Genomic DNA, 25450 nt, shown 5'->3' with positions numbered 1-25450 from the left:
AACTTGACCTGTCAAACAGGTGAACTGCTTAAGTGCTGTAGTACACTTTGGTGGGGTTGTTTACATTTTAAAAAATACCAAAGACCACCAATAAGGCAGGATAAAGAATAAAAGCACATAGTCTCAAATCAAAATATTGTCTTAGAGGCAGTGTACAAACATATAACAGGTAAAGTTATCCTAATGATTCGTGATCTAAATGTGGAATAAGCTAAGAGGTGATTGCAGCAAGTAAATGAATGAGTTAAAGAAATAGATTGCAGCACATGGGCATTGTATTTATTTAAGTCAAGTTTCTAAGTCTTTATCTGGGAATGAATTTGACTTTTATTTTGAATTAAATATTCTAGGGATTTCTGACACAACTATGACAATTAACATTCTGTCAGGATGCTTTTAAAGCTTTGGTTAACAAGGTCTATGAATTTGTAAATTTTTAAGGTTTAGATGGAATTCAGATGCAATTGTTAGATACTGAAGAATGGGAACGTATCTCTGTAAGCACTGTCAATAGGGGATAGATAAACAATTAAAATTTTACCTGCTGGGGCCCAAGGGATGGAATCTTCTAGCTCAGGTGGAAGGTAGAGAAATGTTGCTGTTAGACTGGAATAAATGGAATGATTCAGATCCAGACTTTAGGATGCTACAAAAATCAAAACAAAACAGTTTATAACATACGTGATATTATTTTTTAGGAGTCTTCAGCCTTTGTCGGGTAAACCACACTGAAATGTGGCATAAATGAAACAGAAGTCAATAAATAAGATTCTAAAAATGAAAATTTGCACAGTTAAAAAGAGAATTGGTAGGTAAGATCTGCTATCTGTCTGTGACCTGTCACACCTACTTTGTGCCATCCACGCCATTTAAAATATTTATTATTGATTTCTGAAGAAGTACAGAAATCCAGAAATAAACCAAGTAAATTGTAATAATTGAGATTAAGGACTGTGGGTTTTTTTCATATTAAGACTACCAAAAAATACTATAATGAAAAATTTCTTCTGAAAAGGCCGTATCTCAACAAAATGGATCATGTTTTGGTACAAGATTTCATGTATAATAACTGATTGTCCTGGCTTTATTTCTGAGGTGAAGCACTATGTGATGTTTGATATACTCCAAGCTAAGAAAACTGATGATTTGAAAGTATTTTGGTGTAATGGAGTATAGGAAAAAAGAGAAATACAGAATATTTGCATTTGAGGCTTACATATTATCTGTCTACAAGATGTAGTGTTGAAGAAATAACTGAAATGTGTATTTTGGTCTAGAATTCCAGGTGCACAAGAAACTTCAAAGACAGGCATAGCTATTTAGAGGCAAAACTGCAACCTTTTAATAGGAAATATGTCATTGAGATGAATGCTTTTCACTTAGTTGGTTGGACATTTACATTGTGGATCCAGCGTGACCACATGACCATCAAGCAAAGTTTCATTGACAAATATTTTGCTTTCCGAAAACTTTTAAGAATTGCCACCCACCATCACCTCCTCGTATTTGTCTTAGGTTCCTTCCCTGTTTTTTAACATTTTCTTCTCTTTTTTGCTTTGTATTAAGCTCATAAGATATCCTTCTCATTTCCCAGTGCTGTCCTACTGTGCAGGGGTTTCATGTAGTGTTTATTTCGCCAGCCTGTCATTCTTTGCTCTCCCTTCTTCACTTGCTCTACTACAGAGGCTGCCAGGTAGCTTTCAGTTTTCTAGGAACTTCGACCTTCCCAGCAGGTTTTGTTACACTCTACAAACAAAGGAAGAAGTTAGAACTGCAGTTCTTTTAAATGTCCAAACATCTTATAACAAAGTGTGTATTAATAATGCCAGTTGGAACACAGATTTTTTTTTTTTTCCTTAAAATGTGGGAATGCAGTCTTTTCTTTAAAAAATTCTACATTCATTTTACTCTTCAGCCTGCTTCTGTCTGACCTTGTCAGCAAGAGAGAATTGCCAAGAGGCACCATTGAGAGGCTAGTAGGATCTACTTCAGAGATAACAGAGTTTCAGGCATTAAGTTCATGTCTATATTAGTAAATTAAACAATGCCTGGAAATATTTCCATGTCTCTGCCACAGCTAATGTCTTTGCAAACTAACATGGTTCCAGAAAATTCCCAGACATATATTTGACCACCTCCATTAGACAATTTTTATGTACCTCTCTGTTTCAGAGCATATATGACTATGCTACTTAGGTGTAGGATTATCCTATATCCTACATGGATGGAGGATTATCTCTGCCAGTTAATTTCAGGAAAGAGAAAAGTGCTCAGGCATAGATATAATCTAAGTATTCTACAGCCCTACATGTTCTTTATTTCTTCTGCCTTGTCCAACCTTCTCTCTTCATTGCAGTCTTCCAGTCTCATCTTCAAAGCTGGGTTTTTTTTTTCATTTTTTGCTTGTCCTTTTGTCCTTCCTAACATGCATACAGATTTAAATTTTATTGGCATGCTGTCTCCCAGCTTATGTCCCTTCCTTCAGATGACCCTGTGAACTTACTGGTAGTGATATTGTGTGCAGTTCTCTGCCTGATACAAAGTACTTCAGGGAAGCCTTCCTTTTGTTTGCCCTTGGGTACCATAATAATAAAAATAGAATAAAAATACAGGACTAGAATTTGAGTGATGCCTTAGCTGTCACTCTGCTGCAAGGAAGAAACTTGGTGAACAATTATATTTCTTTGTGGACTACCAAGAATGGGGGAGGGGGGAATGATAAAGCCAGATTCCATATTGGTTTTGTTAAATGATTTTAAATAGCCCTAAATATTTCTCTCTGTTTTGTCAGGATTGTGATACTAGAATTGATCGTGGACATCACTTCAGTTCAAGGTTGAAATTAAAAGGTTTTTTTGACGCTTAGAAGAAGCAGGTGAGTACAAGTCAGTCATCACAAATCGAAGAGGATTTTTTCTTTTTTGCAACTTCTTTTTGTTCCAGAATTGCTGTTCTTGCTTACCAATCCCAAATTAAATAGCTGGTCTCTGCTTTCCTTGATTCACTGAGACGTGTGACTGCTTGTGTTATGACTAGAGAGCAGACAATATCTGATTCATTTAGGATTTCCATATGTACTTTTTCAGCTTCTGCTATGAAAATAGGTGAAACCATGGTTCTGTCACCAAGATCTGTGGAACTCTGGAGTTAACTTACACTGTACAGTTTTACTACATCAGCTGTATTAGGAGCATGATAATTAAGCTGATTGGTTTTGAAAATTGTTTTAGATTGTATTTCTTGTGAAAAATAAAATTCTAAAAGGCAAATACACTATAATAAATAGTGAAGAATCCCTGAGTTTGGATATTCCTAGTTTCTTGAAACTGGGATAATCTTTATTCCTCTGGTAACTAGGAATTCCATGATGTCAAGGACCATGAGGTTTCAACTGCTTTGTGTGTTAACAGGCTGAACCTGCCTGGTGCACCAGACTGTCACTGGGTATGGTGCCACTGGGGCTTTGCATTCCTGCACTGAATACTTTGCTGTCCTGGTTCAGGGCAAATTTGGGAGAGAACCCCCAAAGGGATTCCTCAGCCCCTACCCCAACCAGTTTGCACCAGACCTTCACAGCTGTCTTCAGTGAATCATGTGCAAGTGGCTATCAGATCTTTTTAACTTCGACTGGGAAAAGAGATCCTGGAGGAATTAGTGTAAGATGAGAGCTTAGCAAGGCAATCACATTTATTTTGTATTTTTCGTAATTGCTATTGCAAAAAAAAAAAAAAAAAACAAACAACAAACCCAGAAAAAAAAATGTTGAGCATTGCAGTTGTTAGTATTTTACAGAGCTATCAAGTTTTTTGAGAATATTCCCAGAACTTTTCAAATTCTAAATTTTTAGGCAACATATACATTTTTTAACATATAAATTGCAAAATATGGTCAATTGGGCCTGAGACTATACTTTTAAGATACAGATTTAAACAGGGTACAACAAACTTACCTTAATAGGAACCAGGCCAAATTCTCTGTGCACTAGGAAGCAGGAAAAAATACATAAATATAAATAGTATACCATATGCAGTAACTGCTAAAGTATTACAAGATATTCTGATATATCTATGTACTCCATAATATTGGTATATCCATCTTAATATATTGATGCCTCTAGAAGGATAGAAAAAGAAGGTGTTCCACAGGAGTTGATGACAATGACACTAATTAGTTCTGAAACTATGTTTATAACAAATTTTTTAATGTTTTACCCTCTGTGAGGAAGCACAGCCCTTTTTAACCTTGTTCAAAGTAGTGTAAAAGAAGACTGTTCTATGTGTTTCACTGTGACTGTCTTCACTGGGTAATAAGAAATGAAAATTCCGTTATTCCGATTTAACTTCACCTTTTTTCAAGGAGTTAAGGCACTGGCTGGAAGACTACAGTATGAATATGGAGAAGCCAGGAAAAGAAGAAAAGTTAGGTGTAGCAGTGTTGTAAGTCAAAGGATATACAGAACTATACAGGGAAACTGTAGATATTACTGGTAACATGTGCAAATCTTTATATGACTATTTGTTAGTATGTAGTAATTATTTTCAAAACAGTGTTTTTTCTTTCATTCTTCAGCAGCAAAAATGGTAAGAAATATCAGATTCTTTGTTTTCTATGTAGCAGTGGAAATATGGCTGTATTTCTGTCTTGATATTTATTTGTACACGTCTGAATGGTGTACCTGTAGTTATGTCAGATAGTTTTTTGATAGTGTCAGAATTTTGGAAAACTGATAGAAACTGGAGTTTGATGGAAACTGTAGTAGTTGAAATCTGCTGAGTCAGCAAGGGCATTTTTGTTTTTAAAGGATATATTCTCTGGAAGTTTACTATGTTCTGACAACTAATGGCCAAAATGTAGTATAAGTGGCTTGTGCATCTCTGATATATTGGCAGTTTATTTTTATTGAATTCCAGTGTCTGAAACTTAAGGCATATGAAAGAAAGTAACTGCTATTCTGCTTCCTACGTTATTTTCTTCCATAACTTTAAGTTAATATATTCTATAAAAATGCTTTCTGTAAAGGAAGCCAAAATCTTTTTGGCCTTTTTAACATTGGTCTCTTTTTCTTGCAATATGTGAAATTGGAGAAGGAATGTTTTTTCAGTCAGTGAGGAAACAGTAGTAAATTTTGAATGCTAGTTCTTCAGTATGGTATTTGGAATTAATAGGTTCTTTTATGGAAGGATCTGGTGTGTTTGAAATGACTGAAAACTGAGATTCAGTTATAAATGTAGTGGTAGATATGCATAAAAATAAAATTGCAATTATGAATACATTTTTAGTCAACACAGAGAAAAAATCTGGTTTTTGTCCTCTCAATGGAACACTTAACTTTTTAGGAGTAAGTTTTAGAAAAACTATGACAGAGCTCAGAGACATGTGAAAGCAGAGAAAAGATGTTCTATTTTCTGACTGATGACTTAAATAGACAGTTTTGAGACTGTTAGTGTTACATTTACACCTATGTTTTCTGAGTTACTTAGGCTTTGAAAAAAAGCTAAATAAATTCTTGTGTTAAGGATTATTAAATTGATCTAGCTCTTCTGTGTTGTCAGTTTGGAGAAGAGGAGCTCATACTGCTCATTCCTGTTTCTTTCTGTTACTATAGGAAGCAAAAACTTGAAACATCACAGTTCATGTACATGTATATGCAGACATTTTCTATACTATTAAATGTTCAGTCTATATGCATATGTTTATTTTGTAGAGGGCAAGCATAATTATACTTTTAGATTAGTACAGAAGAGTATCTCATATAGGTATCTTGCATCTGAACTGAAATTCTCTCAATAGTTATGTAAGGGCTCATTTCTGGTGACTATGTTGGTGACCAACATGTGAAAAATACAATGTTTTCCACTAGCTGCATAATGGACTGGCATGAACTTTGTTCACAGGGAAGTCTTTCACGTGTCTGGTCAGAAGGCAAAGGAGTTTTACTTCCTAAGTGAATGAAAGGAGGGTATACAGCATAATGCTGAAAGAAAAAGATGGTATCTGGTTTGCAAGAAATAATTAGGTGGAGTTTGATGGGCTTTGTCTGTAATATGGTTTCTGACAGGAAGAATCTGAAACATAAACAGTACTTTTTGCTTTAATGGAATTGTATTAGAACAGAGACCCTATTTATTTTAGACTTTTGAATTATCTTTCCAGGGTGATTTTGAATAGCTATAAATTGGTGATTTTGGGGGAACCTGAAGTCAACTTTTGTCAAAAAGTAATGCACATTGATAGAATTGAATTTGTGACCTGGAAATATGAGGTACTAAATTTTTTCTATGATTTTACATGGATTTAAACTGGCCAGCTTTTCAATTCAGCTAAATAGTAAGTGCAGTCTTAATAGTCCGATTTCCTGGGAAGTTCACTGTTGAAATAATCTGGTTTTTACAGCCCATATCAAATATGAACTTGCATCAGTTATCACAAAGTTTGTGCTTTGAGAGGTATTTTTGTGGCATCTAGGAGTGATGCTCCACATTTGTTGGAATTAGTTGTTAATGATACTGTCTTGAAAAATAAGTTACTGTTTACATACACTGATTGTTTTGTGGTTTCTAGCACAGAAATTTTAAAGGAAGAGCTAGTTGAAACCTGATGGGTTTTTTCAGCTGTATGAAATGAGGAGAAAATGGTGTGCATCTTAATTATTTTATGATTCTTTTTCCTATGTGACATGAATGAATGAGGTGAGAACTCTTAATTTTTAACTGAACTGAATTCAGGTTTCTAAATGTGGCCTGCTTGAGAACAGAGGACCATTACTGTAGTTGTCATGTAGAATGAAGTTAGAGTCTGAATCTCCTTTTTAGCTGTCAGCTTTATTAAGGAGGTAGTGGTGTGTTGAACTAGGCACACACATTATATAAGCAGTGTATGGTGGTGTCTGGGGGGAATTTTCTCTCTCTCCACTGTTTCTTTATTAGGTCTTGCTCACTCACTCACTGTTGCCCTGTCTCACTCCTGCGTTCTGGCTGCAGCTCACAGCATTGGAGGTCTAATGTAGATTGACGCCTTTGCCAGAGGACTGATTGAAACTTGTGTCTCATAGTTGCTAATGCTCACTCAACCATTTTATTGAAGATAAAGTAAATAAAATAGATTGCCATATGAGAATTCTCTGAAATCAAATGGAATAATTTGACAGGTTTAAGCCCATGAAAAAGCCTGAGCATTGAAACAGATGGGAATACTTTTTATGCACAATATACCAGGAAAAGGTGTCTACTGGCTTGCTGTTACACTGTTAATGGCTTTTACCAAAATTATAATTGTTGAAAATATAATTTCCATTGGTATTTAAATTGTTACTTCTCTCAAACAGAGGGATTATTTTTAATATAAAAGTAATGGATATACTGATTTTATTTTCTTATTTCTTCTGTTTTTTTAAGAGAGTGATTATAGATTATAGTGGTTTTTTTAAGAGAGTGATAACCAGTATCTTAAAATGTAATTTAAAAAAATAAAGGTGAGTTCAGTATTTTAGAAAACAATTATGTGAAATGCAAAATAGATTGTTACTTTTATAGGTTTTTAATAATCATTAAGTGACATAATTTTGAATATACAGATAAATTTGGTGAAAAAAGCCCTAACATTTCTAAAAGTATAGCAATACAATACACAAGGACTATGAGGTGCTAAAGTTATTTTGAAAAACTGCTCATAATAATGGTCAAAAAATCCCAAATATTCATTGCAACATTTTTTATTTTATTAAGAATTTCTGTGGATAAGCATTGTAGTATGTCCATGCTATTTTCAGAAATAAGATAATACATAATAATATGTATCTAAAGACACAAAAGATGGCATATGACTCTAATTTTTTTATCTGGATAAAAATGAGTGTTGGTCTTTCTAGTCACATGAATGGACTCCTTCTTGCTAGTTGGACCACTTCTTCAAGAAAGCAAGACACACCTGTGTTTTAGTTTAGTATAATAAATTATGTCAAACTCAAGAGTTAATAAAGGAAATAAATACAAAATCATTTAAAAAAAATTCAACAAAGTTGGCAGATGTAGCCTTGATTTACCACTTGAAAACATTTAAATATCCAATACTAATTTTTCTGTTTTCTTTATGTTTAAACAAAATCTGTTGTTTTTTGGGGTGGAGAGAAGAAGGATGTTATGTATCAATTTTATTTAATTTTTAAACTTAAGAAATTGATTGTAAAATTGTGCTGTTTGTACTTTCAGATTGGATACTGGTGCAATTTCATTAATATTGGGTAAGAAATAAATTGGGAATGAGCTATTTGAAAATGATCTTCAGGAGTGAGTTGACAGACTAGAAATGCATAGTAAGGATGGATTTGTAGGTTAAACGTTAGCCAGAATACACAGCTAGTTGTGCTGATGTATGCTGTGGCAGGGATGGTATTGGTCAAAATCATATTTTCAGTAAGACTGTGAATAAACCTAAGAAATGTGAATGATACTCTTCTTTTTTTTTTTTACATCCTCAATGTATTTTTAAGAGCAAGAGTTACTCTATTGTGATTGTAAAGCAGAACACTGTCCCCAGGTCATTTTTCTGTTGTTGCCATGCTGATGACTATGTGGTCAAACTCTTAATGCTCTCAAAGCAGTTCCAGACTTAAATTTTCAACATTTACCCTATGGTACTCTTGCTGTTCCTACAGTAGGATAAAAAGGTCATCAACAGCTTTGTCTTTTTTCAGGACAGCATAGAAAAAAATTAGAACTCTTCTAAAAAAAAAAAAAACAAACCAAAAACAAAACAAAATAAATATATCCCTGTTTTAACCCTTTCATTTTCCATGTCTGAAGTTCTTGGAAAGTCTTGTTGTTCGGAGGGAACAGAGAAAATGTATTTAGTTGTTTATAATTATATACATAGAATTGCTTTGGGTTTTTTCTCTGATAGGAGGTCCAAGACAAAGAATCACTGCTCATTTCTGTGTTACGTAGGCTTTTCTCTCTCTCTCTCAGGTTTTTCTAGTTAAATTGTAAAGCCATTATGCCGTTAGCACAGTCTTTGGGAAAAAATTCTGAGGCCCATGAGCACACCAACACTGATTGATTTAGACAGAATAAAAGCTGGTTTTATCAAGAGAAAAGGAAGCCTCAACAGTAGTTTACTTTACTTGGGATTTCTCTAAAGCTTAAGGAAATCAAATGTGATTTTCTGTGGTTTTCCATATTGCTCAGAACAACTTATTTGTGCTGTTTTTCTCAGCATGATCTCTTAATTCATTGTATCTGAAGTAATTCTGATATTCATATTACTATTTCCTATGTTGTTCAACAACACAGTAAAAAAATTTATCTATATTTTTGGTATGCTTTTGAAGTTACCTTATTGCAAAATCATTCTTTGATAAATGTTATGAACTAGCTATTTAAATCCTTATTAAAAAAATACATGAATGTAGGCAATAAAGAAAGCAATTCAGTACAAGTAACTACATATGGAAGAAATAGCATCACATGTAATTGCTGAAAATAAATGGGATCTTGAAAATGGAATAGATGTTTATTTGATTGCTTTGAGAGTTAGCCTCCCTAAAAAGCTGATTTTAAATTAGTTTTGTGTTTGTAAGTGGTACTTGTTAACTGTCTTGGGGAGTGATCTCTTCTCTGGAAAATGCATTCTGGGATCCAGGAAAGAAAGAGGTAATGATTTTTTTTTTTTTTAATGTGGCTGCTCTCATCTAGGAACTGGACAGAGATCACTGTCCCTCAGGAACTAGGTCTCAGAATTTTGAATGTAGTCTGTAAAACAGCTATTTAGTGGTAATTATTGTCAGTCACAACCTCTAGAATACAGGTTTTTACTGGTTATTTAGTGGGGAAAACTGTGCTTAACTGCAACTTTTTGTTGTTGTTTGTTTGTTTGGGTTTTTGTTTATTTTTTGGTTTTTTTTGTAAATTCAGATGTTCACAATTTAATTTTTGAAGAATTTTTTTTTCCCCTGAGCTTGAATTGTCTAGGGAAGTAAAACAGGGTATTTTTTGGTTCATGTGGTGGTTCTGATCCTACATACAAACATAAACATATGGATTTGAGTACCTATATATAAATTTATTTAATTATGACTGATCCAGTGAAGGTTTTGCAAAAAAACCAAACCAAAACAAAACAAAACCAAAAAACCTACTAGGCATGTAATCAAAGGCTTCAAAATTAAAACTGCTTGATACAGTTTGCACGATATATTTCACTTCTCAAGAATAAGGTGTGGGACATGGTACCTCACTATGTAAAATACAGAAATTTAATTCTAGAATCTATATACTTTGGTTAAGTGTAGTTTTATAGGTAACAGCAGTAATAGGAAATAGATTTAATTTTAACTCAGTGCTTTTGTACTTGAGGGAGAAACTAAATTAAATATTATTTTAGATCTGTCAAGATACATATAGATATATAGTTCCTGTCTGTAATCGAATTTGCAGCCTAGTATCATTCTATGTTATTTGGGCGAAGCTATTTACTAAACACTTCAAATTAGAGCAGATGGATAGTGTGCTATGACAAAGACATGTGACCCCATGTCTTAAATGTTTTGCAGATAATTTGAAACTAATATTTATTATCTGCATGCTACCAACAAATTGCTGAATATTTATGTTTCTTCTTTTGAAGATTAAAATTTTCTCACATGGCCATTTGTCATTCATTTTTACTTAGTTACTCTTTGCTCTAAGATACCATTTCATGCTGTAATGCAAATCCAGTTTTCTTTTGTATCACTTAATAAAGGATTAGAACTATATTGTATACAAAATTTCTACTCAGTCCAGTCAAAGGCTTTTAGATTTAGGTAGATGTATTTTTTCTCAAATTTGATGGTTGCTACTTTTTAAAAATAGATAAATTCAGGAGTTTGTAATCTTTGCATCATCCCTCACGTTCTTCTTAAATGAAGTTTTATTTCTATGACTCAGTCTTCTTAAAAACATACAAACAAGTAATAAATATCCAAAAACAACAAACAAAAAGCCAACGAAAAATCCCAACCCAACAAAACAAACTGCTTTACTGAAATTTTGCCTCAAGCCAGTTTCTCTCTGCTGGTTAAGTGGACTAAAGGAATGATAGCATTTAATTTATTTTTTAAAATAAGGCTGAAATGCTGAATTTAATTAAACAATGGAAAAATATTTAAAGTTTTCTCTCATGATTGAATCATTTTACATTTGCTTTTTTGAGCAATACTATTATAAAGAATGTGGAATATAAGCATTTCCATTGGTAAATTTTTCATCCTCACTGTAGAAGTACTAGACTCACCCCTACTGATAATACTTTTAACAAAAGCACACACTTAATGAACAGGTACTTCAGTTCTAGATGTCTTTTCCCTCTCTTCCAAATTCTTTATTGCCCCTCCACCAGAACTTGTGCTTGCATTTTTTCTTGTTTCTCTTCTTCAGCCTGTCAAAAAGGAAAGTAAATGAATGTGGAAAGGATGCCCAGCTGATCCCATAGAAAATGAATAAGTTTAAACCATGTCCCTTGGTGTGCACTAAGGGTACACACACGGTCATTGTGTGTGGTCCTTTTGCCAGCTCGGTTGTGGCAGTAGGCAGCTCTGGCCTAGGGAAGGTGGCAAACAGTAGGGAAAGGAAGGAGTGGGAAGGACCAGCCCTAACTGCTGCAGCTGTTTGCTAAGTGAGTATATGTTGAAGCCCTTGAACCTCCACAGAACATCCTTTCCCAGGTCAGTGCTTAATTCACATGTGTAATAGTCCCCTAAAATTTGATCTGAGCACCTGCTTATTTGTTTCTGCTTATTTGTTTTTCCAAGGGAAGTTGTTCTATTGTGCAAGTCCCACAGTTATTTACTTATCCTTAAAGCATAATGGAATAGTCCAGTTCCCTACAGTAAAGTGATATTTTCCCCCTGAGCTTTTAGAAAAAAGATTATTTGCTATTTCTCTGTCTCTAAAAAAATTTCCAAATGCTGTATATTTGGGCATTATTAGAAATGGAGGTCTGAAGAAGAATTATAAGTTATATTGTTTCATTTTTGCAATTCAGAAATATTTTTCATTAAAGGTATTTTAAATTTATTTGATTGAAAAAGCTATATATTGGATGGACTGAATGTATCTTATAACACAGTGTTTTTAAATTATTGTGTTATGAACTTGAATGCCCTGTCCAATACTTTAAAGATCCCAGAAGACAGAGCATATGATTTAATGACCTCTTTTTCATTTTGCAAACTTGACCTCTGTTCCCAACCTCAAGACAAGGAAAGACAAAGTGCTGTGAGTGACTGGCAGTTGATATCATGAAGGTTTCATCTCCTGCATCCTTCTCAGGTCCCATGGTAGTAGCAAGTCTGCTGCATGGATGTGGGACTCTCCAGTTAAACTGTCCTTTGGTGGCCAAATTCACCTCCTGCATTACTTCTTTAGATGCCCTGTAAAAATCCTCTCTTTCTTTCAACTTCTCCCAGAGACCCAGAGACCTCTCTTTTCCAGATTAGCTGTGCAGAAGCACCTGGAGCAACACTGGGATATTTGAGAGTGATTTGCTCCTCTGTAAGACAGAATGTGGCATACATAGAGGCTGTTACTGGGTGTGTTTAGTTTTCTCATGTGTGTTTGTGCAGTTGTATATTTGCGAGAGTTGACTGGATCTGTCCCAGTTGTTTTTGAGAACGATGTTCAATGTTTCCTTAAGTTAATAAAGATTTCTTCATTTTCTGGGAAGGTAATTCAAGGAAAATCCTAAGATACTCCTTAATATTTGGGATGTGATTTGGGCTGGGAAGGCTGGTGATAGCTTGCATGAAGATGGAGGGATTTATTCTGTCTGAGAGTGAAGGCCTTGATTTATGGTAACCTGCAAGGCTGTGCTGAAGATGTGTGTGAATAGATACTATCTTTTCTAGAAATTGTGTTTGACAGAGGCATTAGCTGTGGAAGCAAGTGATTTTCACTTGTTAGTCTGTAGTAAAAATCATCTTTGCTGTGCATCTTTTTGATTGCCTTTGCAGTTTAGAAATTTACAGGCAAAATACAAAATTGTTTATGAAATTACAGTTGGAAGTGTCCTCTTTATTTAATATTTTGGATTCATTTATAGTGTCTGACGTTTAAATTATTATCATATTATAATAGCTAAAATGTCCAAATGAATGTGTTAGTTGACAAACAGTCTCTTCAAACTGTTGAAATGGACATGGTATCTGAAAAATGTCAGTTTCCTATAACTTTACAGGAAGTTATCAAGGAGGTTTTTTTAATTTCTTAGTGCTTTGATATATTTTAGATTTGCTCTATGTGCTGTTCATTTCCCTGAATCTAATAACTTTGCTAGTTGTTTGCACCATACTGGTGAGTGGTTACTTCGCTGTAAGCCTAAAAATGAAGATTATGGTAGGACCATGGGATGAAAGAAATATTTCTCTTATGTATTCAAACTGCCTAATAGGAATGAAAAGCATGTTCAATAATTTGGTTTTGCTGTGTAATATAATTGTTGCTGTTAAATATAACTTCTGTGTTGCAAATACAAAAAAATTAAAAACAACAAAAAAAAATAGGTTTGATCTCATTTGACCTTTCTGACGTTCAGTCAGTTAGAAGGTTTGTAAGATGTTTAATTACCAAATGGTATGATCATTATTCATCTCATCATTTGATATATAACGTCAAGTGAATTGCCTCCCTGGAGTGCTCTGTGTTTCACAGATCAATAGATTTAGTAAGAGCTTGAAGGAGAGCTTTATACATTCATAGAAAAGAAGGAAAAGTATATCCTCCTTGTAAAATGGCTTATGTAGTTATTCTCTGAGCTTTACAGACTTATTGTTTTATTTACATCTCAGGAATACAAAATCCTGTAACATAAAGGCATTTATTAAAATATTTTAAACCTCTCTCTAAAAAAAAAAATATATATTGCTATCTTACTCTGTGTAATCAGCTAGCTTTAAAAGTCAGTCCTGACCATCTTCATTTATTAATTTAAGTAATTATGCTTATTAAAACAGATTTTTGCTTTGACACACCAACACATGGTATGATGAAAGACTGTCTAAATACAATAGACACTATTGCTTACACTATTCACATTTTTGGTTTCTGCATTTTTAAATAGGTATGGTTAGTCGTAACTGATTTGGGTTATTTAATGCTTGTTGGGTTTTGAGATTTTTTTTTCATTCATTGTGTCAAAGATATTTATGCACACTTCCAGAGAATTGTTCCTAATTGATTAATTTAATATCTATAATTTTTTAAAATATTATCATAATTTATAATTAATTGCATAAAGGATAATTACATATAGGATGCTTCGTGTTTACTTAGGCTTTTCTGAATGTATTATATTACTCTTGTCCAATATAGATGAACAATCTTTGAGCATGTCTGTCTGATGTCTTACCATTGATAGAAGAGCTTTTCAAATGACTGAGAGACTTCTACGAGCACTCAAGCACTGGTGTTTATTGCTGTTTTTGTTCTGTAAGTTTTACATGCTTGATTTGCTCTTTTGACTTACCAGATTTTTGCTAAAAAACTAAAAAAAAACAAAACTCTATTTCTTCTTTAACTTTTATTAACAAAGGTAAGCTTTTTAGCTTAAATTTATGCCTTGTTGTTTGTCCTTGCATCAGTCAGGCACTGAGGAAGCTGCATTTCAGCTAAGCAAATCTTCCCTGCTGCGGGACAGATGCAACATTTAGTTGAAAATTCTGCTCCCTTATTCATCTGTCACTTATAACCCATCATCTACTCAAAGATTAATTTGAATTGTGAACAATATCTAAGCTTCCTTAATCCCTTGCTCTTGTCCTTTTTCCTGAGCTGCTGTACTGTGACGGAAAGGCCATAATTCTGAAGCTTCTTATTCCTCAGGCCTACCTAAAGTAACTCCCATTGGGAGCCAATTGATGTTTTAGCAAGGAAATTCTTACCTGTTTCTGAGAACAACCTGGAAAAATTGTCAGGAGACATTCACACTCTTAGATGTTCACACTGTGGAATTCTTGTAAATGTAAAATCTAATTTGTCTGGGTTCTATGCACCAGCATTGTTCAAGGTCAGATGAAATTGTGTGAAATACAAGGCAGTGTTTCTGATATTTCATTCTTTTACTATATATGCAACATTTTTCACCTGATCAGCAAAATAATCATTAAGAATTAAAGTAAATTGTTATATATACTTAGCATCTTTTAGAACTGTACATATCAATAGTCATATCTTCCAGGACATTCTTGTTGAAGCAGAATTAATTTGTTGCTGTTTGCATTTATTTGCCCATACATATTTCCTGTTATCAGTAAATAGCTTGAAGTAATATGTGGTTGAATGTGAAGTCCATTTTGTATGAAAAGGAGTAAGTTTTTAATAAGTATTTTAATAAGTTAAATAATAAGTATTTAATTTTGGAATAATTTCTTTTGTAGTTTGGTAGGTGCTTTAGATGTTAGTGTAAAGAGCTTGTTACCAACAAAGTACAGCAACACTGTGGAATAGTGTTCAGTTTAAGAGGATCTGATGGTCTGTGGATGCATCCAGAGGAGAGCAACAAAACTGGCTGGAGGAAATGTCCCATTAAGAGTGGCCAAGGACTTTGGATTTATCAGGTTTGGAGAAAAGGAGGCTGAGGGATGACTTCATTGCTCTGTACAGCTTCCCAAGGAGGAGAAGGGGAGATGGAGCAGCTGATCACTTCTCCCTGGAATCCAGTGATAGGATTTATGGGAATACTTCAAAGCTGCACCTGGGGTATCTGACTGGACATTTGGAAACATTTCTTTATGGAGAGGTTGGGCAAACACTGAAACAGGCTTCCTAAAGTGTTGGTGCATGTCCCAAGCCTGTCAGTGTTTACACTTTCCTTAATAATGTTTAAACTTTTGGGCAGCCCTGAATTGGTCAGGCAGCCAGATTAAAGGATAGTTGCAAGTTCCCTTCCAACTGAAAATAGTCTGTGCTATGCTCTGCTCTGCTAGGCTATTCTAGACATCTGTGGTAGCAGTCACAAATCACTTGTTTTTACAGTATTTTTATGAAGAGTTTACAGAAGTGTGAGTACAGAAATTGGGTTTGTTCTTTCCAGACAGTGTTCCTGTAAATTTCTGCAGTGAAACATATATGCTGACAAGGTTCATGAAGGTTCACTTTCTTTGTCCTGACATCCCATAGTGACAGGACAGCAAAAATAAAAGGAAAAGGTAGGTGCACTTATATTCTGGGTCAGTCCTGTCCCACTCTGGATATTGGAGGTCAAAAGGTCTCTTAGAACTTCCAGAGGGGTATGAATATTGTGGTTTTCATATCTCCTTTGGATCTGTTATGAACTAAAAGAATCAATAAGGAATGCATTAATTAAGATCAACTTTTGGAGGATACAGTATCCAGACACATTTGCCAAAGATAAATGTAAGTTTATTTTGTATGGTGCCATTTTGAGCTAAAAAAATAAAATTAAGGAAACAACATGTATTTATGTAGAAAATAATCTGGAGTATTACACATTAATTATTTTTTTTGTATCTGTTTGAAGCAACAAATAATGGAGTTTGCAGTATTAGATTTGCATAATTGGAGTTGAGGACAAGGAAGGCCTCTTAAAAAAATAATTTCCTTCACAATTAAAGGCAAAAAGAATCTTGAGAGCCTTCAGGAGTAATGCTCAAGACAAATAGAGGAAAGTCATCACAATTTGTATCCAGACACATAAAAACTCCCATAAAAAGTGAGTTAGCAGAGCCATCTTCACAAAAAAAGGGTAGTCGTACAATTTGAAAACTCATGAAGTAAGACTTTTTGGTTGTTTTCTCTCCATAACATTAATGTACATTCACTGACAGCCATAGTTAATGTGCACTGCAGTTGATACAGTCTCCCAACTGTCTTGATCTTTCTGTGATGGTTCTAGTCCCAAGGAACAGGAGGAAAAGGTAAGAGTGCAGGGAAAATGTACATAAAAATTAATAATTCTGAAGTATAAAAAGAATCATATATATATATATAGCATAGAAAGGTGAATAGCTATTAGTCCTCTAATACAGAAGATGTTGTTTAGGACAGGGACACAGTTCAACAGATGTTCAGGAACCATGAAGGACAGGATGGAACTTATTAATGGTGTCAGAATGGAAGGCTGCAGGAACTCTGGTGAATTTGTGTGTAATACATGTCTTCTGTCATTTGTGAATTAGATCAGGAAGCCATCATATAAAGACCATAAGTAAAATCTATGCTGAACTTTGTGTTTTGTCACATTGTTAGTGATGTTGATGGTCAGACTGCTTTCATTCCTTTCCATTTTATTTGAAAAAAAAATTAAATATATATAGTAATTAAAGTGTAACAGTTGAAGAACAGCATGCAATGATTCCACAAATTATTAATATTATTCTGTGTCTTTATTACATATTATTCATATTAATAACATCTATAATAATATAGCACAGATAAAACAAATACTAGGCAACTATGGATTAGTGAACTGTAATACCATTGAGGAGCTCCTTAGGAGGCCATAAGCATGAAAGGAAAGTTTGCCTACTTTGTGTAGTCACTAGGACATCAAGGTGGAAATGTAGTCACAGAGTTCAGCATTTTGTTTTATTATTGAACATATATGCCTATGTATTGAATTCCTCCTGTCTGCATCAGGCAGATGTTGCATGTTTATCTAGGTGTTTCTGTTTCAGAATTTTGTTTTTTTCTTAACTGTTATTTCCTTTTGATTCTGTCTCTGAAAACCTCCATTATAAGTCCTCAGGATGGTACCAGGGATATAGAAGTGCAGTATTGTCATGTTGTGATACATGAAAAGCATGCATAGGTCATGTGCTGGTGCTAGCTATGACTGGTATATGTTTAATAAAATTTTATAGCTTCTAATTGGCAGCAGATTCATCAGTAAGATGCCATATTGTTACATCAAGTGGACAGTTTGATGAATGTGATCTCATTCCAAATTTTTATTTGTAACTGAGAATTTTAAAAAATATGAAACCATTTAAACTGAATGCTAGAGATTTCTTTAGTTGTTGGGTTTTTTTTTCGTTCCACCTACTTTTTTTTTCTCCTGATTTCCATTTGTAAAATTTTTGGTGACAATTGTGTTTACTTCCTTAAACATGTATAGCAACTCTGAAATTTAATTCATAGTTTCACCATTTCTTTCTATTATTGTATTTTCTTTTATGAGCACAACATCATTATGTTGTGCTGCTTTTCATACAATTTAATTCTACTATGATATACTGGATGTGAAACCATTCTCCCTATAAAGTGTAAACCATAATTTGCGCTCAGTTGCTTTAGAATTAAATTAGCAAAGCTGTGCATCCCTTTTCTGCTGCTTTTGAGGATTGTGTAAATTTGTGTACTTGTAACTTTATATCTGGAAAAACCCATTCATTAACCAGTAAGGTGGATATGAATTTCATGTCTAGTACAACAGAATAAAAGAGAAGGTTAGGATACATAACTAACTTACACATTACATTAGTCCAGCATGAATGATTTCCTCAGCAGTCTTCTTATCAACAAATGTAGCAAATGGAGATGCAGCTTCTGCTCCTTGTTTGCCAGAGGTACTGACATAAGGGAGGAAAAAAAAAAACACTCCATGCTTAGGAATGTGTTGAATGTACTATATTACATCATGGGACTGCCTGTATGTGGAACAAGATGAACCAAATGAATGAAGCAGTGCTGGTCACCCTTGCAAGCCTGATACTTGGGGTGCTTTTAGCAGTAAGGCTGTGTGAGAAATTTCAGGGTGGCAGCTCCTCCATGGCACTACTGGTGGCCCAGTCTTGATTTCATACTAACCATCAAAATGAATGAAAAAAATGAAAACGTTCTATTCTATTCTATTCTATTCTATTCTATTCTATTCTATTCTATTCTATTCTATTCATTATCTTATCTATTCATTAACCATGTCATTTTTCTGATCATGATCATTCTTCCAATGAATAAATAAGAGGTGAGATAAGTGCACTGGAGTATTCAAAGCATGACTGAATTACTAAAAGGGGAGTTAACCATACCTAAGCTGATGACCACACTCTCATAACGCTTGGTGGAAGTATTGTGGTATATTAATCCTTGATAAAATGCCTTCTGAACTGTTGCAGTTAAATTAATTTGGTCTATTGTGTTCTGTTGCTGAACCAATACCAGGCTATAGTTCAAAATCAAAGAAGCAAGCTCTTCATTCTGTTAAGACCTATTTAAGCTTATTTATAAGCTTTTCAAGCAGAATTAACCAAAAGTTGCTAACAACAGCTAATTATAGTACATTAAAATATGGTATTTCCTTTTCCTTAAAGTATGCTATTTAATAATTCTAATTTTTTAATCTTATTTTTAGTATTTGGTGTAGTACTAGGCATATTTTTATCTGCTCCTCTTTTTTGTGTTACAAGTCTATCAGCTTGAGAATTCTTACTGCTAGGCATGAACACTGTACTCCTGTGTTTTCCTGGTCATCTTCTCTGCAAAAAGTGCCCTGCTGTGGTATTGTCTATTTCCTAATTTAACATAGACTAGATTTCTATTTGCATAGAATAGATTTGATATTTTTATAGTACTTTCATAAGGAAACAGAAGTTTTCTAAGTCAATGCAGTCATATTGTCAGTCGCCCACTATAATTCCTGAAGCTGTTGAACAACTTCATACAAATTCGATGGAGAAGTAGAGGCCTCAAAGACATTAATATCCAGGAAAGCGAGTAGACTATTTAACAAAAACATGCAAAATAGTGCATATGCTGAGGAAAAAGTCTGCAGCATTAAGAATGCCCATGCTGTTACTCATAAAGTTCCATTGCTTATAGAACTACCGAGTTTTGTTATTTTTCTTCCACCCATAATAATTTCTTTATTCATTCATTCCACGTCCAGTTGCTGATATGGGTGTAGAGCTACTTACCACATGTTACTTGAGACTTTTCTTTGAAAGTTGCTTCATGTGCAATTTGGGTGGAATCCTCAGTCCTTCAAATACAGTTTAGTTTGTGTTTGATAAGAAATGACTGCTGTCTTTTTTTTACTCTGATATTTAATCATTAAAATGTGAGGGTTGATATTTTTTTTTCACTTAGGAGAAATGTGAATTAGTAGGAAGATAATTGTGAACTATTTATTTTCTGAATTTTGATTTCCATTGTCCAGAGGAGTAAAATGTGAAAGTAGGTTACATCATGATGCTTCTTTGAAGACTACATGCAATAGAGAATATTGCATGAACTTTTAAGGAAGATTTGTATTTATTTACATCTAACTACTATAATGGTAGGTCATGTATGCGACCCTAGAAAGGGAAGAGTTTGCAATGAATGGGAATTTATTCATATTTTTATCATTTTATGGAACACGGTGAAAAGTTATTTGTGGCAGAAGTACATTTCTTTGAAATGCTTCCCTAAAAAGTTCCTCCAGTTCCTAAAGTGTGCATACCTTGGCCATATCCCTTTCAATTTGAGCAACAAAGGGAGCACAGGACAGTGTCTGCACTAAGTAATACTAAATAAGAGCATTTAAAAAAACAGTTCATTTTCAAATCTAAGTCTATCCAATGCAGTGATGAAACGTAGGTCCTGGGGAAACAAATACTGTGGTACATAATAACAAAGAATAGAGGAAAGGTCATGCAGAGGAGGTTTAAATAATGCTACATGAACAGCTTTACTTCAGGCATGTTCTGTTTTTTAAATGCTTTGCTTTTGCAACTTCAGCATTCTTTTAATGTAGAAGATGAAACAAAAAATTGCTTTTTAAGAAGTAATCATAATAGCAACTCCTTTACACAGATTTACTGACCTCATATTTATCACAGTGCTGTGAAATTTAGGTCTGCTCCTCAGACCTACATACTTCACTGCTTCATCCAGCTAGTTGCAGCATTTTGCTGTTGTTCATTGTGCACATGAGGAACTAGAAGAAAATGAGACAAACATTTCAGGTAGACCTAATAATTACTTGCTATGAATTATTTAGCATATTTAAATATATGTATGCATTACATGTCATTCAAAAAGACCCCTAAGCACTTTAAGCTATGTTTAAAGAAAATTGGTTTTTTACACTCACTTAAATGCACCCTCTGCTGGGGTAAAACACAACAGCTGTGAAGTGCAATGTGATCTGTAAGCACAAGTGTTCAGGAATTCTGTTTTATGGTTCATGTGAAATACTGCAGCAGCCAAAATCTGTGTTCCTCTTCAGGCAAAACTGGGAATTGATTTATTGCTGATACACAGAGGAAAATATCACCTGTATCATCTTGAGCCAGTACTAGTTCTTCTGTCTTGAAACCTGATGCTACTTGTTTGTCACAGGTTGGAGATACAATTTCCTCTAGCTTAGTTTGTCTTTCAGAATTTCCATGTTTGTCATCTGGTTTTATATCTGTTAAATGAAGTTGAAAAGTAACATCAAGAAACTGCTGGATGTTGTGTTTGTGTCGTTGCTTTGTTGAGCTGTAAATACTTGTTTGCTTTTCACAGAGACTGTATTTGTTGTGGTTGTTCCTACTTCAAATCAAACAACCAACGACTACTTAAACTTACCTTGAGCTTCTCCTTGCTACTGAGAGTTGTATTAACTTCCTGAGAGTCTTGCCTTAGGTGGCAGTGAGTGACTAATTGTGGCAACCAGCATCAGAGGTTTCTTTGGTGACAGAATGTATTCTGTGTGTTTTCCCATTACATATTAGCAGGTCCCCAGAAACCCTGCTGGCTGCATAAAGGAGTTCTCAAAAATGTGTTTTTTTCCTTTTCCTGTAAAAAAGAGGAGTCCAAGTAGAAGATAAGCAAGTTTTTCAGAACTTAGGTTAAGTCCACTGGGGAAAAAAGTCTTAGGGTATGTGTGGAAGCTCTGTTCCACCCCAAAATGAGTGACTTAGCAATTAAGCTCTTTTTGTTGTTGTTTTTGTTTGTTTTTTTTTTTTTTTTGGTTTTTTTTTTTTTTTTTTTTTTTTCAGATCTTCTGCTTTATTTCTGTCTTTTTTTTCTCCTATCAGGTTTCTAGTAGTAGATACCATTTGAGAAACCAGTGTATCCCACTAAAGGCCATGTGTCCCTTAATCATAATACTTTATCTAAAAGACCTGTGAAATAAAGAGACTTTACAAGCAAATAGAATTTTTACTATATATTCTCTAACCATAAGGAGATTACTTGACCTCCTGTGTCTTTTGCACACATCAAACTCGATACTTAAGCTGTCTTGAAGCTTGAGTTCATCCTCTGGGGATTTTCCTTTTGTCTGTCAGTCTACAGATAGAAAAATATGTCCAGTTATATTTAGCCATATGTTGACCATCTCTGTCTTTTGACTGTGAATATTATCAAACATAAAAAATACTTTCAGTTACATTAACTGTGATAATGACAGTGTTTTGATATTTTATGATTAATAGTTCATGCAAGTTTCTACTTGGCCTGTTACTAAAAAATTATTTACGTATTCTTTGACCTCATTACAGTCATTACTAAATTAACACTGATTATCCTCTTTACAGAACTTTAGAGTTCCCTATAAAAGAATGTTTCACAGAGACTGACGTTCTGAGCTTCACTGTTCTGTGAGACTTTTCCACGTCTCATACATCCTGATCCGCATTGCTTTGTAATCTCTAACTGGAGATCTTCATGGGCATGTGCATGCTGCTCCCACCCAGGGCCTTGTTTCAGCTGTCTCTGCACAAAAGAACATTTAGCTGTTCCTTCCATTGCACTTGAATGACAACTGCTGGTAAAGGGCTGGTTTCTAACCATGTCAGTGAGTGATGGCAGTCATTATTGCCTTATAATGTAACTCTCTTTTTAAGACAACCTGTGGCTCTCAGGTGATGGAATTTGGTGCTGCAGCTATCTGAGAGTTTTTACCTGTTTTTGAACGACCACATATGGCTTGTTTGGCTTTTTATTCCTGACAGTATATCTTATTTAATCTGACATTTTGTTTGAGTTGGAAAATTAATAAGAATGACAATGTTTCTACTTAAGAAAGTCTTGCATAGAAGCTACATATGTTTGCTGTTCAAAAATACCTTGACAAGTAGGGGGAACTCCTCTGTTTGGTTTCAGTCTCTTTGTGAATTAAGGAGATGGTTTAACCATACACACAGAACCTAGTAAAAATGGTGCTTTCTAAAATTTTCAAAACCCTGGAGAATATATAATAATTTTTGTGAGAAGTTCTACATTATATGTTTTGTCCAGTTAATTTTGATCCATCTTAGTCCCACAGTTCTGTATTGGGGCAACTAAATTAGTAATTTTGGAATTATTTTCAGGTTTTTTGGCTTATTCAAATATGTGAGTGCTACATAATTAGACACATATTAGCTTCTAGGTTAGCTATCTACAAATTGTGATTCCCACACAACAATTTATCTAAAGGTATCCGCACTCATGAAAAAATGACTTTTCTGGTTTTTTAAAATTTGGAAATTTTCTGTCTTCTCAATTAGAAATGTGAGATAGCAGAATTTCCTCGTAAAATATTTTGTATTTCTTTTACTATCTTGACCTTCTGTGTAAAGCACTGGATTTCTGCAATAGATAAATAAGAATACAGGTAAGAACTGTAATATTGTCTTGTTATGCAGAGGGTAATTTAAGCTCTTCCTTAGTTCACAATTGTAGAAATACTTCCACAGATGTTTATGTAGAGCACTCTTCATCACTGACATTCAAAGTATTCATCTGCAGCATAACTTACCTCAGTCTTAAATGAGCAATAGTTTTTGGCACCACAGGAAATATTGGAACACGTACTAAAAATAAATTTTTCTGCTAGCTGCAGAAGGGTTACTGGGAAGGGATCTGAAAAGGAAGTTTTGTCTCCCTCTTCCAGATTTCTCAAATATCTCAGCTGATCAACCAGCAAATGCCTCACTAGATTCCTTTTACTTATTGCTTAATGTAGTTAGAGGGCTATTATTTTATCTGATTTACAATCTTGTTTCTGGAGAGCAGTGTGAGTTCCTGACAGTATTTTTTAAGGTCATAATGTTAATATTCATCATCTAGTTCATAATCAGCATAATAAAACTATATAGTTAGTGTTGATATAGTATAGTGTAGTTTATGTGTTTCATTGTGACAGGAAATTGTTACTGATTTTTTGGGGAGGACTGAGTCTAAACCTTAACCATAGAAAAAGAGAAGGTTTTACTACACTTAAGGATGATAATTACCAACAAGAACTAAAAAGATGTAAAAGGATCTCTTCTAGGTATTGAATGCCTTGCTATGATTGTCTTCACCATGAGATGAGTTCCATGTATTGCTTCTGCTGGTAACATTCCAAATTAGTATTTTATCCAGCCTGCAAAATGGAAATGTCAGGTGGGGAGCCAGGCTGGTTATTGCTGGCACTAATGAAAACATCAAGCAACTGAAGAAGTAACAATAGCAGTAACAATAGCTCTCACTTTTTCTTTTTAGTCTGTTCTTCAAAAACTTGCTTGCTGGGTTGCAAGCGTAAAAATTAAGCTTCCCTGTACTAAATGTGCAATTCAGTATTTATACAGTGGGCCATTGCCCTGCCTTCAACCTTCTAAATACAATTTGTTTTTTTCCAAACAATATATAAAATGCTACCAAAAGTAGTACGCATTAAACTTAAGTAAGAGCATAACATTATCTCTCCCTAGGATTTTCTTACTGCAGTATTTTTCTTGTATGTAATGCTTCCACTCTTGAATCCTGCTCTCTGAAAGTTCTGTGGGTGGAGGGATTTGCTTTGTTACCTTTCAGCAAAAGCAGTTATGTTCACCAGCTGTGATGCTGAGCCTTCAATGGAGTTCTGGATATATGAAATGTGCTTTCATAAAAACTCCTCGTGTTTGCTTCACACTCAAAACACATTTTAACATAACTCATATAGGTGGCTTGCATGCATATATGGTGAGTTTTTGAGTCATATAAATAAATCTAAACATTTTTAAATGGCTGTACTTGCAAATAAACCCATAAATAGTCATACTTCTGTGAAACGGTAAGCAGTTACATTTTGTAAGGATTTTTAATCTTGGAGAATTCACTTATTGTTTTTATAAATTCTGAAGCACCATAATAAATACCTAGCATCTCTCCTTGCTTTTGAAAGTTACAATTTCTGTGTGTTTTTTATCAACTTTAACCCATGCATCAATGAATTCACTGTAAGGGTTTCATTTTCTTTAAAAAAAAATGTATTTTAAAAACTCCACTACTGCAAAGTGTTTAGGTTTGGCAGCTGTGAGTTGTACAGTAAAGTGTGATTTCAGATTTAATAGATTACTTGCATTTCTAGATTCCAAGCAGTTGTCAAATGGTTGTCTTGATCTCTGGAAAAAGGAAGAGATAAGTGAAATATGTATGTTTAGTATGAAGTTTGGATTTTCTAGTTTTTTCTGACCACTAGGGAGAAAAATGCCTTTATTTCAATATAAAATGGATACAAAAGAAAAAAAGAACTGTGTGTC

At 34.2% G+C, this 25450-nt stretch overlaps 1 protein-coding gene across 7 annotated transcripts in view; it reads left to right on the top strand.

Annotated features, from left to right (window-relative positions):
- Window positions 1–25450, top strand: part of FOXP2 (forkhead box P2) — a 398909-nt gene that overhangs the window by 116523 nt on the left and 256936 nt on the right. For 6 of the 7 annotated variants that reach the window (XM_077783452.1, XM_077783451.1, XM_077783445.1 and 3 more), the window contains exon 3: window positions 2792–2875. The gene's annotated coding sequence lies outside the window, so the exon portion shown is untranslated. Of the gene's footprint in view, window positions 1–762; window positions 813–2791; window positions 2876–25450 lie in introns of those variants that run through there. The other variant, XM_077783447.1, reaches the window with a different exon arrangement.

This window comes from Lonchura striata, chromosome 5 (genome assembly GCF_046129695.1).
Source record: "Lonchura striata isolate bLonStr1 chromosome 5, bLonStr1.mat, whole genome shotgun sequence".
NCBI classification, from domain to species: domain Eukaryota; kingdom Metazoa; phylum Chordata; class Aves; order Passeriformes; family Estrildidae; genus Lonchura; species Lonchura striata.
The sequence above is the reverse complement of the archived record's forward strand: the minus strand, read 5'-3'. Positions and strand labels throughout refer to the sequence as shown.